Source organism: Clavelina lepadiformis, chromosome 1, assembly GCF_947623445.1.
Source record: "Clavelina lepadiformis chromosome 1, kaClaLepa1.1, whole genome shotgun sequence".
NCBI lineage: Eukaryota > Metazoa > Chordata > Ascidiacea > Aplousobranchia > Clavelinidae > Clavelina > Clavelina lepadiformis.
In genome coordinates, this window is record NC_135240.1 from 600,003 (window position 1) to 615,540 (window position 15,538).

At 36.6% G+C, this 15,538-nt stretch overlaps 2 pseudogenes; both read left to right on the plus strand.

The window, feature by feature from the left end:
• The first annotated feature begins 249 nt into the window (after window positions 1-249).
• On the plus strand, window positions 250-14,902 carry LOC143444316 (uncharacterized; annotated as a pseudogene).
• Window positions 3,106-9,774, plus strand: LOC143444156 (G1/S-specific cyclin-E1-like; annotated as a pseudogene).
• Window positions 14,903-15,538: the final 636 nt, after the last annotated feature.

Consider the following 15,538-nt stretch of genomic DNA (forward strand, 5'->3'; position numbering starts at 1 on the left):
CACACAGGTGAGCGACCTTAACAATGCGATGTATGCGACAAGTCATTTACCCAAAGCAGCAGTTTGAAAGATCATGTAAGAACTCATACTGGAGAGCGTAATTATCACTGCAAGTTTTGTGAAAAGTTATTTACTCAAAGCCAACATTTAAAAACTCATATGAGAATGCACACAGGTGAACGACCATATCAATGCCAGGTGTGCCTCAAGACATTTACCACAAGTGGAAGTTTGCAAGGTCATATGAGAATGCACACTGGTGAGAAAGCTTATCAGTGCCAAGTTTGCCTCAAGTCATTTACCACAAGCAACAATTTAAAATCTCATCTGAGAATCCACACTGGTGAGCAACCTTATCATTGTCAAGTTTGCCTCAAGTCATTTACCACAAGCAACCATTTAAAAACTCATCTGAGAATCCACACTGGTGATAAACCTTATCATTGCCAAGTTTGCCTCAAGTCATTTACCACAAGCAACCATTTAAAAACTCATCTGAGAATCCACACTGGTGATAAACCTTATCAGTGCCAAGTTTGCCTCAAGTCATTTACCACAAGTGGAAATTTGAAAACTCATATGAGAATGCACACTGGTGAGTGACCTTATCATTGTCAAGTTTGCCTCAAGTCATTTACCACAAGCAACAATTTAAAAGCTCATATGAGAATCCACACTGGTGAGCAACCTTATCATTGCCAAGTTTGCCTCAAGTCATTTACCACAAGCAACCATTTAAAAACTCATCTGAGAATCCACACTGGTGATAAACCTTATCAGTGCCAAGTTTGCCTCAAGTCATTTACCACAAGTGGAAATTTGAAAACTCATATGAGAATCCACACTGGTGAGCGACCTTATCATTGTCAAGTTTGCCTCAAGTCATTTACCACAAGCAACAATTTAAAAGTTCATATGAGAATCCACACTGGTGATAAACCTTATCAGTGCTAAATTTGTGTCAAGTCATTTACCCAAAGCCAACATTTAAAAGCTCATATCAAAATCCACAATGGAGATTGGTCTTTTTATTGCCAAGTGTGTCAACATTCCTTTTCCCAAAAGAAAAATTTGCGGAGTCATGAAACTATTCACACTGTGAAACGACATTGACACTGTTTAATGACAGATGCATTAAACAAATATTAAATCTCCTATTGAGGAGATCTAAATATTTTGAAGTGGTCTTTGGACAAAACTTAGCATCAAAAAACATTTACAAACCATTCATCCAGATGCTGCATCCTTTTGTTTGTGTTTTATTTGTTCACTTTTACATGTTATATCAATGACTTTGTTGTATTTATGAAATATAAAATTGCAGCATATGGTTGTGTTGGGCAAACAGCTTGTTTTTTCAGGAAGTTTATCAACGTAAGGTGCCCTAAAATTCGTATGATAAAATTCATATCATAACTCACACTGAAGAGAAACCTTATCAATGCCTACTGCAGAGGTGGCCAAACTGCGGCTCTTTAATGAATTTGCATTGTTCATTTAGACATCCATTTTTCCGGTATAGACGAGTTAATTGATCAGATTATGAAACAATGCGTTCTACCACAAGCAGTAACAGTCGACTGATTGTTAGTAATAATCAAACTACACTCCGAAGAAAAAATTATTGTGAAGAAGTGTGCTAACCTGTACACTGTAGTTAAGTAAACCGTCAGATTTAAGCTGCATGTCAGGGCTGAACTAGTTTTCAGTGTGGGTTACGGTTATATAAATAATTGCAAAAGGAGTTTATCCAAGAAATGTTGTTGTGGAATTATTGCAAAAAGAGAAATTATGAAGAGGAAAATAGAACTTTTAAAACGGAATGGGAGGAAGAATTTGTATACACTGAATTTGAGCTAAACTTGTGTGTCTTATCTGTCATGCTTCGCTCAACCATTACAAAAAATGACGCAGATGAGTCGAAATTCAAAAAATAGACTAGTCTGGCTTCATCTTGCGGTTCTTTACCTAAAACACTTTCGTCTACCACAAGTTTGTGATTTCAAAACGTCGTAGTCCATTAACCTGGACACATACAAGATGAAACATTTGCAGGTTAGGACGTTCTGGTATTTGTGATTAACTTTGACATGAAACTTTCTTTGTACAAACTACAGATACAATCTACTATATAACAAACCCCATTCTACAACCCTGTCTAGTTAGTTCGAATCTTTGCAGTTACATTTGCGCGAATTCTCGCTCAATTCAAAAAGACTAGCAAATGGTATCTGGAAGTACAGTACTCAAATGTTATTCTGTAATTCTGTTAACTCTATGTGGCAATTGGTAATTGGAGATAGAAAAGGTTACCATGGGTAGCCATAAATTAATCCTATTTAGCAAATTGCTACACTCAGTAGCCATCTGTTAACTCTATGTAGCAAATGGTAACTGAAATTATGGCAAATATAAACCCTAAATAACAAAAGATTACATATGGTAGCCAAATGGCAATCCTTTCATTGCCGCCGCAACAATTACACTTTGTATTGGTTTTCACGTCTTTACCTTTAAAAATAATTATGATTTCGTGAAAAGTTTAACTCTCCGGGTTAATTGCCAATTGTAATGTATATCCGGAGTGATTTAGTCTTTCAAGTCATGATATGATGTTGTGATGTTAATCATTGATCAAATGAATTGCTGAATATAACGGAGACCCAGGTTCACTTATTACGTAATAATGCCGAGTTCGAATAGACCGATAACACTGGACAACAGCAAAATTATTCCTCAAATAAAAATAAACTGCCTAGACTAACTTTGGGACGCTGATTCCAAATCTGAAATCAGAATTGGTCTATCACGTCAGGTTTTCAAGATATGAAAATTCACGAAATTCGGATTTTGCATTGATTGGCACTATATTATGAGGTTCTACAGTACAAGGTATTGTGCAATTTTCTTTCCCAGCGAATTGTTGGTCATATTATGTCACAATGCATGTTATGTAAGATTAATATTGACATTATTTTGTAAATGCAATGTTCTATCTTTTCACAATTAATGCATTCTTGAATGTTCTTGGCCATGACTATAGAGGGGGGGGGGGGGGGTAAAATCGAAGACTCTGTGTGTTTTTGCACTGATGTTGATTCACTCATGTATGAGCTTGGCCACCAACACATTAGCACTGAGTGGAGACTGTTCATTGATTCTAGCAAAGCTAGTTTGAAAGCTGTCCTACTGCACAATGGGAATGAAAAGCCTTCTGTCCCTATTGCTCATGCTGTCGATTTGAAGGAGACGTACGAGTCTATGGAAACCATCCTACGGGTCATTAACTACCGGGCTTATAACTGGAACATATGTGGAGACCTTAAAGTTGTGTCACTTTTGCTCGGATTGCAGTTGGGTTACACCAAGCATATGTGCTTTCTCTGTTTGTGGGACAGTCGAGACGATGCAAACCACTATGACACAACTGAATGGCCAATGAGAACGGACTACATTGTTGGAAGATATAATGTTAAGTGCCAACCCCTAATTGATCCGAGCAAAGTGTACTTGCCACCACTTCTTATTAAACTGGGCCTGATCAAACAATTTGTGAAGGCAATGGATTTCAATGGAGATGGATTCCTGCATATAAAAGAAAAATTTGGTGCAATACTAAGTGATGCTAAACTGAGAGCTGGAATATTTGTTGGCCCCCAAATACGTGATTTGATCCGTGACCCAGTATTTCCATTCAAGCTTAATTCAATTGAATTAAAAGCCTGGAATGCATTTGTACAGATTGTACAAAATTTTCTTGGGAAGTACAGGGCAGAAAATTACTCGGAACTAGTGGACAATTTGCTGGAATCATACCGCGAAATGGGCTGCAGAATGTCGGTTAAACTGCATTTTCTTCATTCACACTTGGAATTTTTCCCGCCAAACCTGGGTGATGTGAGCGACGAGCATGGGGAAAGATTTCACCAAGACATCTCTGTGATGGAATCGCGGTATAGAGGTCGATTTAACCCAAACATGATGGGGGACTACTGCTGGTTTCTTCAGCGTGAAACTGACACTGAACATACTCGAAAGAGCAAGTGTATAAAGCACTTTTGAGGGAATATAATGTTATTTTTGTCTGATTTAATTATCCTGGGTTGTGTTAAATTGTGCAGTATGATAATGCTGTTATTTTCAATAGAAACTACTGGGTTGATTACATGTAATGTTTTGTTCCGCTCAGCCAAAATTAGCCAAAATCACAGTTATGGGTTGTCGTGAGCATATATTATATCTCAAAAACGTGACGTGTTAGAAAAAATCTAAGACCAGATTTGGATTCAGCATTGCAAAATTAGTCTAGGTAAACTTGAAATGAGCGAGGAATAAAAAATAAGTTGTAAATTGTTGTCCAGTGTAATTAGTTTATCGAAATCCGTAAAAACGAAATACGTTGACAGATTTTGTCATGTAACTGCTTTATGGTTTTGGAAGGCGTTTTGCGCTATGGAAGGTACTCACCTGGCAATCCGGTTTTGCTATGCCCGTAGTGATTTAATTCTTTAAGTCTTTGCAACTTGAAACTAATGGAGTAATTTCACCAACCTAATTCGCGCAATTAACTGGCCGATAACATCGAGTTCAGTTCGACTCATAAAACGTATGGCGCGAGCAGTGACGGCAGCAACAAACAATTGCTGTACCTGGAGGCTGTCACATAAGAGCCAATGCTGGCAGCCCCGGGAAAAGTAAAACATTTCCAGGGTGGATAACAGCACCTTTGTTTGTGCACTTTTTGTCATCATTACGATGCCACAGGTATATAGACACTTAAACCATCTAAATTTAAATGAAATTGAACAACAGGAAATTTTATTTTTATAACAGCAGGGAGATGATAAAAGTGACCCAGCAACAGAACAAAATGACGGGTCATGAATAAGCATTATGGACAAGTGCAGTCAGAAATCACAAAATCGGGATCTTCTAATACTGGATTAAATAAGAAGAAAAACTGTCCGTAAGTTCTACTATTATTTCCAACAGCTTTCAAGTATGAATGGAAGATAATTTAAAATACCTTCAGCTTTTCAATGCTGTTTTTGATTTCTATGTGTAAAAGAAAACAAAAGCCAAACATTTCCGAGAATAATGACATAATGGTGTTAGTAATTGTTCTAGATACTGTGGTGTCATGAATTTGAACATATCGCGCCACTGCAAAGTCGTGCACGATAAAAAAATAATGGGAAAGGTGATTTCAAGTGCGAACTTTGCAAAAAGTTGCTGACTTCTTGGAATGGCCTCCTGAAACACCTACGTGGCAAGCTTCACGCTTTTTGTTTCGTGACAAAGGAGGGCCGGGCCGGAGCCGTAAGCTATGTTTCAGCTTTAGTTTAATTTCGCCGACTTGGCTGTTGGGTCTTCTTTGTTCGCTACGTCCCTTTATTTGCCTAAGTTATGTAGCATCTCGTTTTGTAGAACGTGATAGAGAGAGAGAGATGGTTATTAAGCCCTCTTGCATGAAACAGTTAACTAGATCACTAAGATCAGTCGGTTTCATGAGAGAAAAATGAAAGGCAGTCTTGCTTCAACAGGCTGGCTTCATACCAATGTAGCCACATCGGAATTTTGAGTGTCGAGTCACGGGTAGCTAAGTCTTTTGTTTCCACCACGTGTCCACGTTTTATAGGTATTCGAGAGACTATGAGATGGTAATTAGCTGTGGAGTGGCAGTTTTTTTAAATGGGGTTTCTAAGAGTACCGCGTCAATGTGGTCATCGAAAGCAGTGTTTTTGTAAGTTTGTAAGATAAATCGTTCTTTGACAAGATTGCGAGCAAAAGTTAGCAACCATGATTATGCACACATCGCGAATTCGTACAACATTTCAGGACAAATTTTGAAACTTGAAAAGGTAAGGAACGTTAGAGCCATGTACATTTTGTGACATTTATTGGATTTCGTTATGAGATGCTATGGTTTTGGTTGTTGTGGTCGCCGTTGTTTTGGCCAGTTGAACAACTTCATTATTATATTTTCTCTTGTTTATATCTTTATCTTGTTATATGACTATTATTAACATCAATTTTAACTTTCACATTAACCATAACCACATGTGTTGTTATTTTTGTTCTCAATCTGAGAGCCCACATTCAAATCGTCTTGTTTGTTTCAGCCGACTCTGACGAATTATGGCGCTCGATGGTTGACGAAGATTCGCTTTATTACCGAAACAGCGCTTACTTGTCGAGACACAAAGATTTGCAACCTCTAGTGCGCACCATCCTGCTAGACTAGTTAATGGAGGTAGCAACTCAACTTCTAAACTCTAGGGGAAAGCAAGATAATGGAAAGTATGTTGTCTAACGCTAGTGTGTCTCTTTGCAGGTATCAAAGGTGTATACTTTACACTGGGAGACGTTTTATTTAGCGATCGACTACATTGATCGATATCTTTACAACACAACCAACATTCACAAAACGAGGTTACAGCTTGTCGGTGTCACCGCCTTATTTATCGCCGCGCAATTAGAAGTAAGTTTGTCATTTTTTTGTATAAAATTTATTTGAAGAACCTATATTCACGCAGGTAAACAGTATTTAGGAGAAATGATTTCTAAATATTGGTCTTTGCTAAACTTTTGTGTCTCTACAGGAAATCTATCCCCCGAAGTTAACAGACTTTGCCTACGTCACCGATGGAGCTTGCACGGAGGAAGAAATCATATCCCAGGAATTGTTAATCCTTAGCACACTCAAGTGGTCGCTTTCCCCAGTCACAGTGGTGTCCTGGGTAAACGTTTATCTTCAGACAGCTCACGCGGTCACGCCGCTTTCGCCGCCAATGCTCTGTCATCCGCTTTTTTTCCTTCCTCAATATCCGCAAGAAACATTTGTCCACATAGCACAGGTGGGAATAAATTGCAGTCAGTTCTTGTGTGAAATTAATTGTGTGAAACATTTCGACTGTGAGTTGCCGCCGATTTATTGACCCACTTTGCTTGTGTTTTGCATTCATGCAGTTATTAGCAATTAGCAAACAATATAACTAATATCGGGACTTTCCGCGTACAGCTACCTCGCATCTTCACTTGCTGGATATTTAACGTGCGGTTTCAGAAACTGCGTCAAGCGTCGAGTAATCTTAACTGTTCTTATTTCCATTCTAGTTGATCGACCTCTTTACATTGGACATCAAAAGTCTTCAGTTTCCATCCGTGTTCTTGGCTGTGTCCGCCTTGTACCATTTTTCATCGCGGGAGCTCGCCACCCAAGTTTCAGGCTTTCAGTTCTTAGACATCGCCGCTGAAAGTTATTCTTTAAGCACTGGGATAATTCTAGTATAAGAGTGTTATAAGATTTAGATAATACTAGGAGTGTTATCAGCAATGTCTACCAATGTATCTACGGCATTTTACCTAATTTTGAGTTTATTGCTTTAAAAATCGGTTTTCCGGTGTTTGTCGGATTATTTATATCATTTTTTTTTAAGGCATTAGGTGCCCTATATAGTTGGTTCTGTTAATATTGCCTGAATTTTGCGTGTTTTAATTGAACTCTTTATGTGTTTAGTGTGTTCACTGGATGGCGTTGTTTGCGATAACAGTCCCACACAGTGGTCTTCAACCTATGAAACAATTCCGCAGGGTGGAAGCAAGTGACGTACAAAATATTCAAACTCACACGAATAACATTGACACCTTTGTAAGTTAGCGGTAAACAATTCGGCTGATTTTGAACTGTTTTACTAAGTGTATGTTTTGCTTGTATGGCTCATCTTGGTTAAATTTGGAATTGAACCCTAAAAGAGGACAAATGGTAGGCGTATTATAATTAATTATAATTATAAACTAATAAACTTTGGCACATTGAGGGCTCTTTAGTCAAGCGGAAAGGCTTCCCATAGAGAGTCAGGGTCTTTGAAACGAATTAGAGAAATTAAATTGAATGGAAATTTCCAAGTGGTTTAACGAAACAAAAGCTGGGTATGACCTCGCTCAGTCAAAAGCAATAAATCAAACAATCGTTCTCATTATTCTCATTTCTCACAACTAAACTTCTCAAATAAAACCCATGATAAATGTGATTTTATACAATGACTTAACTGAAGCATAAACAAACATTTGCAGTTTGGGGTTTGATTTGTGAGCTAAACTAGCCGACGAAAGAGAAGTTGCTGCAGCGCTATCTACATAAAAAAGAATTCAATTGGCATGATCATAAACAGTTAACAAGGGACAGTCTCTTTTGGAAGTAGGTGCTTTCGACGGGGTTAACCGAGTTAATCTAACGTCGATCGCCGAATGTTTTTTGTTGCCCGCGAATGATTTTGCGCAAGGGTGATTTCCGCGTTTATAGTCTGGTTTCTGAAAGGTGGGTGATGAATATGTTAGGTTATCACTGTACCATAAATTACCACTTGCTGTATGATTTGTGAAACTGGCCAATGTTTGTGTGTGGTGATCGTTGTTGCCATGTTTAGTTAAATTAATCGCGTTGGTTTGGTGAATTATACTTTTGTGAAATTAGTACTTGTTTGTCCGGAACTCTTTGTTCCATTGTTAGCGTTAGATCGTGGGTAATGAGGTGGTTAAGACACTTAAATTTGTTGTATTTGTGGCTGTAGTGGGTAAGAAATTGCGACGTCTGGTGGTGACCACTTAAAAAATGTAGCACGAATTCGTTTATTAACTGGTTGAGTAAGATTCTTTTGACCTACTGCACTCATTAATTCGCGCATTAAATCTTTGGAAGATAGAACACGAAGTGTCAGATCAGCCAACAAAAACTCTAAATAATCCTCAGTCCTCACGTTTATCAAAATGTTTCAAGATTTCATTGTTATTATGTCGTAACAGTTATGAGCATACGCAGAAGGTAAACAAAGTTGCCCGAGGTATGTCGCCGGAATTGCCTCTACCGCTAACATGTGACGATTAGTTTTTGAAGTGATTTGATAAAGGGAAAATTTATGTTCAAGGTGGGAAATCCACGCTTCGGGATTGATTTACATGCTATACATGAAATACAAAATACTTACATGATTTAATCCTATTTACACATACTATCTCGATAAACAATGACATTTAATCGCTATAAAATACACATAGCTCGTTGCCATATCTCAAACCATACCGCACCACAAAGCCTATGCATATAAAGGAATACACTTCATTGCTTTTTTTCACTAATACATAAACATTTTAACGCATCTTAAGGATATACGTTCTTTTAGATTTTAGAATATTAAACAGAAGTTAACATAATTATTCATCCAATATGTTTCTAAACGGTCTGTTTGCAAAGCGTTTTTTATTCGTCATTTTGTACAAGACGTACTTTGTTGTTGTTCCATAACAGTGGTTGCGATTTACCACGGCAAACGAATGAAAACTGCCGACATTGCCTGTGATTATTTTACAGGCAGGCTAAAACAGCTTCTTTGCGACATGCATTTTTTCGCAGTTTTGTCATAGTTGCAATATCATCCCCGTGCTTTTTGATTCTGGCTTTGTACTCTGACTAGAACTTGACTACCTTGACTAGAACTCGATGGCAAACTTCTTTCGCGAACGTGCTGCGATCACGCTGTTTCGCATTTTCAGGAAGTCCGACTCAAACGTTACGAGCTTTCAGGTACTGGCGCCAGTCTTTCAATTGGCCTTTGTTGTACCTGGTCACCGAGTAAGAAACTTTTTGGCATAACCTAGAATCCTAGATAATTTGATTAGAAACAGGTAATTCCTTTTTCATCTTCGTCCACATCTATCTCATGACTTAATACAATTTTAGGTAACGAGGGTCAGCAAGATACTGCCAGAAGATGATAGGTGTGTGTTAAGTTAAAGTTGACATGATAAGGCTTTAGAATTTAGGTAGTAGGCCTATAGTCATATAGTTCGTAGATTAAATAAATTTTTCAGGGAGCTTTTGAATTCTTCTTCGAAGACGTCACCTCATAAATGGAAGCACGTATTGCAGAATGAGAAGAAACGCAAGATTTGCATCGGTCTACCACAAGTTTGTGATTTCAAAACGTTGGAGTCAATTAACCTGGACACATATAAAGAGAAACATTTGCAGGTTAGGACGTTCTGGTAATTGTGATTAAATTTGACATAAAACTTTTTTTGTACATACTACAGATACAATCTACTATATAATATACTCATAGAATGTATATGTGCAAAGTCTTAGCAAATTTAGTTGTATTTAAAAATAAAAAAGAGACCATGTTGCTGTATTTTAGAAATTACAAAATGAAAAGAAGAGTCCGTCAACATTCATATTTGTTTGAATTTATTACACTAACCACATTAAATGCATTGATGTATGGTACCAGTTGTTTGTTATCGTTATCAAACAAAATAACATCCGGTATCTGATATCTTACACATATACTTTTTACAAGGTAAAAGATTTCAATTCAATCTATGCCTTTCTATGGGATGAAATTACAGGTCATTTCATGCATTAAAAGGGAGTTCTTGTGTAGGCAAAATATAATTCAGTCTTTGATTTTCTTATTTGATTTGATTTGTATAATGATTCTTTGATTTTTGTTTTTAAAAGTAAACTTGCCGTGTAACAAATGAGAAAAGTGTCTTTTTTGTGCACTTTCAATGTGCACACGACTAAAATTTATGGGATTTTATTTTATTATTTATCAATGTGCTTTACTGCAGTCACTAGTTACTACACTGCTAGAATGTAATCCACTTGTCCAAGACTTATCCTCACTGGGCATTTCCATTTTCTTGGTTTTGTGCCGGTGTTAACATAAAATAGACATAAATATAAATAGCGGAAATGTTTCGTCGGTGCTAGGTTGTCGTTACTTTATAAACCAGATGGAAATGCATCGCGTGCGAAGTCAGCTTAGAGAAGCGATGAGATCCGGCTTAATTAAAAGTCTAAGCTGGGCTACTAACTACTATTTGATGGCACATTTCCAGAAATAGTTTTGCTGGCTTTCTTGTATTTAACGATGTTCAATTCTTTGTTTATTTGTTTTTTTTGCAAAACTGGTAGGACAGTGATGGTTTTCGTGCAATAATGAAGTGTACGTATTTTTCTGATAGAATGGAAGACTGGATGGCCAATGAAGGAATTGAAGGCAAGCGACTAGGTGCACATTCAGGTTTTGCAGCCTAACTTTTCTAGTTAGCTTTTCTGCATGTAGGTTAATGGTAATTTTGTTAAACTTTTGTATAATATGTTTGTTGTATAATGTTTTTCACATGAATTAATGAAATTGAAGCAATTAAAGTGAAATAATCCATTCTTCGAATGTAAAATATTAACATGTCATGTCAGAAAACCGATTTTTAAGCCGTAAAATGTTGGCTAAATGTTGTCACTTCTTTACTACATAATACTGTAGATACCACAATTCATTTTCCATCTTAATATACAGTGTCTAGAACAGACTAAGGTTAAGCAATATATTATAATATATATTATTATATAATATAATTATATTATTTTCTCGATTATTTGTTGTTATTTGATTATTTGTTGAGTTTGACTTCTGGAAAGTAACTTTTTTCATTACAGAAGTTGTTTGAGATTAGGGTTTATGTTATATATTATATTTATGTTATTTATTTATGTTATATTATGTTTCTAGGCTTATCATATTTTCATCGCCTAAAAATAGGCCAATTTCGCCAGCTACTACAATGCAAATAGAGTTTTACGTTTAAAGAATATATAACATGTTTTTGGATAACTATACGCATATGCACAAGTAATGCATTCAGGTTCAAAATCATTACGTCCTTTTCTGAAACAAAGATACTTTTGCCACAGTTCATCAGATAACGCAATATATTTCTTTGGCGTTATTGCTTAGCTTTATTTAGCTTTTATGGTTGTCTAAATCAAAACAATGATAACAAAAATGGTTAGACCTCAATCTGTCGCCGAAATGTCACTTGACTTAGGCCTCATGCCAAAAAGTCGGGATCACGTAAATTGACCGTGAACAAAATCACTGGCGACAATTGGTCGTGGTCAGCTGGCTATCAAACGTTATGCTTTTATTTTTCACGCATATTAGCATTGTGTGTTTAATCAAATTATATGAATTAAGGTCAGTTGGTTCTAGGTAAATTTACGTCACGGTCAGTTGTGACGGACAGTTGTCCTCGCGTTTGTTTAGTTTATTTGCGGTAAATTTTCCACGGTTAATTGTCGTTTAACCCTAAAAGTCACTTAAAAGCATAATTGTGTTGAAAATATAAGCAGAAAAGCAAAAAATGTAAAAAATAAGACATTTTGACGTTTTCAGTAGCATGTAGGCCTACTTTGAGCAAAAATCCTTTTTCTTTAGAAAAGAGGATATATGGTAGCCCTAAGTAACACGAATGGTAGGCTAGGTGTGCCACAAGGCATTTTGCGTTAGTAGCAATATTGAAAACTGATATGAGAACTCACACTGGTGAGTGATCTTATCGACATTTATCCAAATTGGCAGTTTGCAAACTACAGGGAACCTTTTTGATTTTCGTTTTTATATGTGACAGTCACTGCTTTTTTTACTCTGTAATTAATTTTGCAAACTATTATTGATATTGAATATTTTTATTAAATGAGTTACCCATTATATGAGTTTACTCCTATCGATAAAACCTTCAAATATTTTAAGTTCTTTTCAGAAAATAGGTTATAAGTTTGTATAATAACAAGTAATAACGCAATGGATCGTCAAGTAGTTGGTATGCCAGTTGACGTTTTGTTAAAATCAATCAGTGATGGGATTTCACAAGACTTTTTCGACAAAGAAGGACAAGAAAAGACATTTTCCTGCAAATTTTGTGATAAATCATTCACACGCAAAAGCAACTTGAAACAACATTTAAGAACTCACACAGGTGAGCGACCTTATCAATGCGATGTATGCGACAAGTCATTTACCCAAAGCAGCAGTTTGAAAGCTCATGTGAGAACTCATACTGGAGAGCGTAATTATCACTGCAAGTTTTGTGAAAAGTTATTTACTCAAAGCCAACATTTAAAAACTCATATGCGAATGCACACAGGTGAACGACCATATCAATGCCAGGTGTGCCTCAAGACATTTACCACAAGTGGAAGTTTGCAAGGTCATATGAGAATGCACACTGGTGAGAAACCTTATCAGTGCCAAGTTTGTGTCAAGTCATTTACCAGAAGTGGAAATTTGAAAACTCATATGAGAAAGCACACTGGTGAACGACCTTATCAATGCCAGGTGTGTTACAAGTCATTTTTAGATGGCAGTCATTTAAAAGCTCATATGAGAATCCACACTGGTGAGCGACCTTATCAGTGCCAAGTTTGCCTCAAGTCATTTACCACAAGCAACCATTTAAAAGCTCATTTGAGAATCCACACTGGTGAGCGACCTTATCATTGTCAAGTTTGCCTCAAGTCATTTACCAAGAGCGACCATTTAAAATCTCATATGAGAATCCACACTGGTGAGCGACCTTATCATTGTCAAGTTTGCCTCAAGTCATTTACCACAAGCAACAATTTAAAAGTTCATATGAGAATCCACACTGGTGATAAACCTTATCAGTGCCAAATTTGTGTCAAGTCATTTTCCCAAAGCCAAAATTTAAAAGCTCATATCAAAATCCACAATGGAGATTGATCTTTTTATTGCCAAGTGTGTCAACATTCCTTTTCCCAGAAGAAAAATTTGCTGGTAAAGAAAAATCAGGGCTGAACTAGTTTTCAGTGTGGGTTACGGTTATATAAATAATTGCAAAACGAGGTTATCCAAGAAATGTTGTTGTGGAATTATTGCAAAAAGAGAAATTATGAAGAGGAAAATAGAACTTTTAAAACGGAATGGGAGGAAGAATTTGTATACACTGAATTTGAGCTAAACTTGTGTGTCTTATCTGTCATGCATTGCTCAACCATTACAAAAAATGACGCAAATAAGTCGAAAATCAAAAAATAGACAAAAATAACCAAGTATAGCCTATAGGCCCTGTAGTATAGGCATATAATGCAGAGGCAATGACACACTTTATTGTAACGAAAAGTGATGTTATTTATTTATTTTTACCTTTATCATTAACCTCACTCGAAGGTGACGACATTCCGTAAGTTGATGGCTCGATGCTTGACAACGACGCCTTACGCGTAAGATTAATCGGAAGATCTTTGAAAAATAATCAAACAAACAATGTAGTACTGAAGTTGGAAGTTGGAACTAAACCAAAATAACTAATAAAGCAAGTGGAAACGGGATTAAGAATGTCTTAATTAAATGGGCTCCGTTTGCAGTGACAAGAATCAGTAACTTCACTGCAATAAGATGGTCACGAAATATGACAATGTGGGGCGTAACTTGATGTTCTGCTGTATTATATAGTATGGATCAAGCCTACAAGTAATCGCAAGCAACGAAACTTACAGATTAGTCTTTGGGATCACTTGTTATTAATTCACTGATCAACAAATTTTTTTTTATTTTTTGTTGCATAAGATTTTTCAACTGATTCTACACTATCTTGGGATGCTGATTTCAAATCTGCAATCAGTTTTTTTATGCATGCTCTAGTTTTTATGCAATAGAAAATTTAAATTTTATCGTTTCTGGCTCATATTTAGTGTGTATGGTACAGTACCAGTGTTTCAGATAAAAACTTTAAGCTCTTTTAAGTTGTAGCCTACTGCTGTTTAAGGGCGTTTTAAGAAGCTAAGCAGTTTTATTATAGTGAGGTATTGCGGATAGATGCTGTAGGATAGGTTATAAGCTTTATTTTACACTCGTAAATGCAAAAATAAACCTGATTCTTTTTGTTATATGAGTAGGGTGTACACGCTTTTTCGTCAAAGATGAAATATAACATCGTTCGTGAAGCCTGCCTACAGAGCTTACATCTTGGCGATCAAGATAAGAAATGGTCTCCACATATTGTGTGCCATAACTGCGAAGAAATGCTCAAAGACTGAACAAAAGGAAAACGGAAGAGTCTGCCTTTTTGCATTCCAATGGTGTGGCGTGAACCCCAAGATCACACGACTGACTGCGACTTTTGCATGGTAAATATGAAAGGAATTGGCAGGAAGAGCCGACTAATGCTTTCTTATCCAAGTATACCATCAGCTGTACGACCTGTTCCGCACTCTGAAAGATTCTGTCCTCCAGTCTTTAGTGGTTTTACATTTTCTGAAGGTGAGGAAACTGAATCGGAAAGGGAAGAGGTTATGGAAATGGAGTATAAAAGAACAGATACAGAATCTGAACATTCTTTTGTTGAAACCAGAGTAGCTATTCAGCAGTTTAATCAATCAGAACTGAATGACTTATTACGTGATTTAGATTTGTCCAAGCAAGAAGCTCAGCTCTTAGCCTCCAAACTCAAGAAAAAAACGGTTCTAGATTAATATGTAAAGGTTTCTATTTTCGAAAAAGAGAAGAACTCTTTCTTCCCTATTTTTCAGAGGAAAATATGCTGGTATATTGCAAGTTTGCAACGATATACCTGGTATTCTCGAACAACTGGGCATCTCCTCGTATGATCCAGAACGATGGCGATTGTTTTTGTAAAAATTATATGTGTAAGATATCAGATACCGGATGTTATT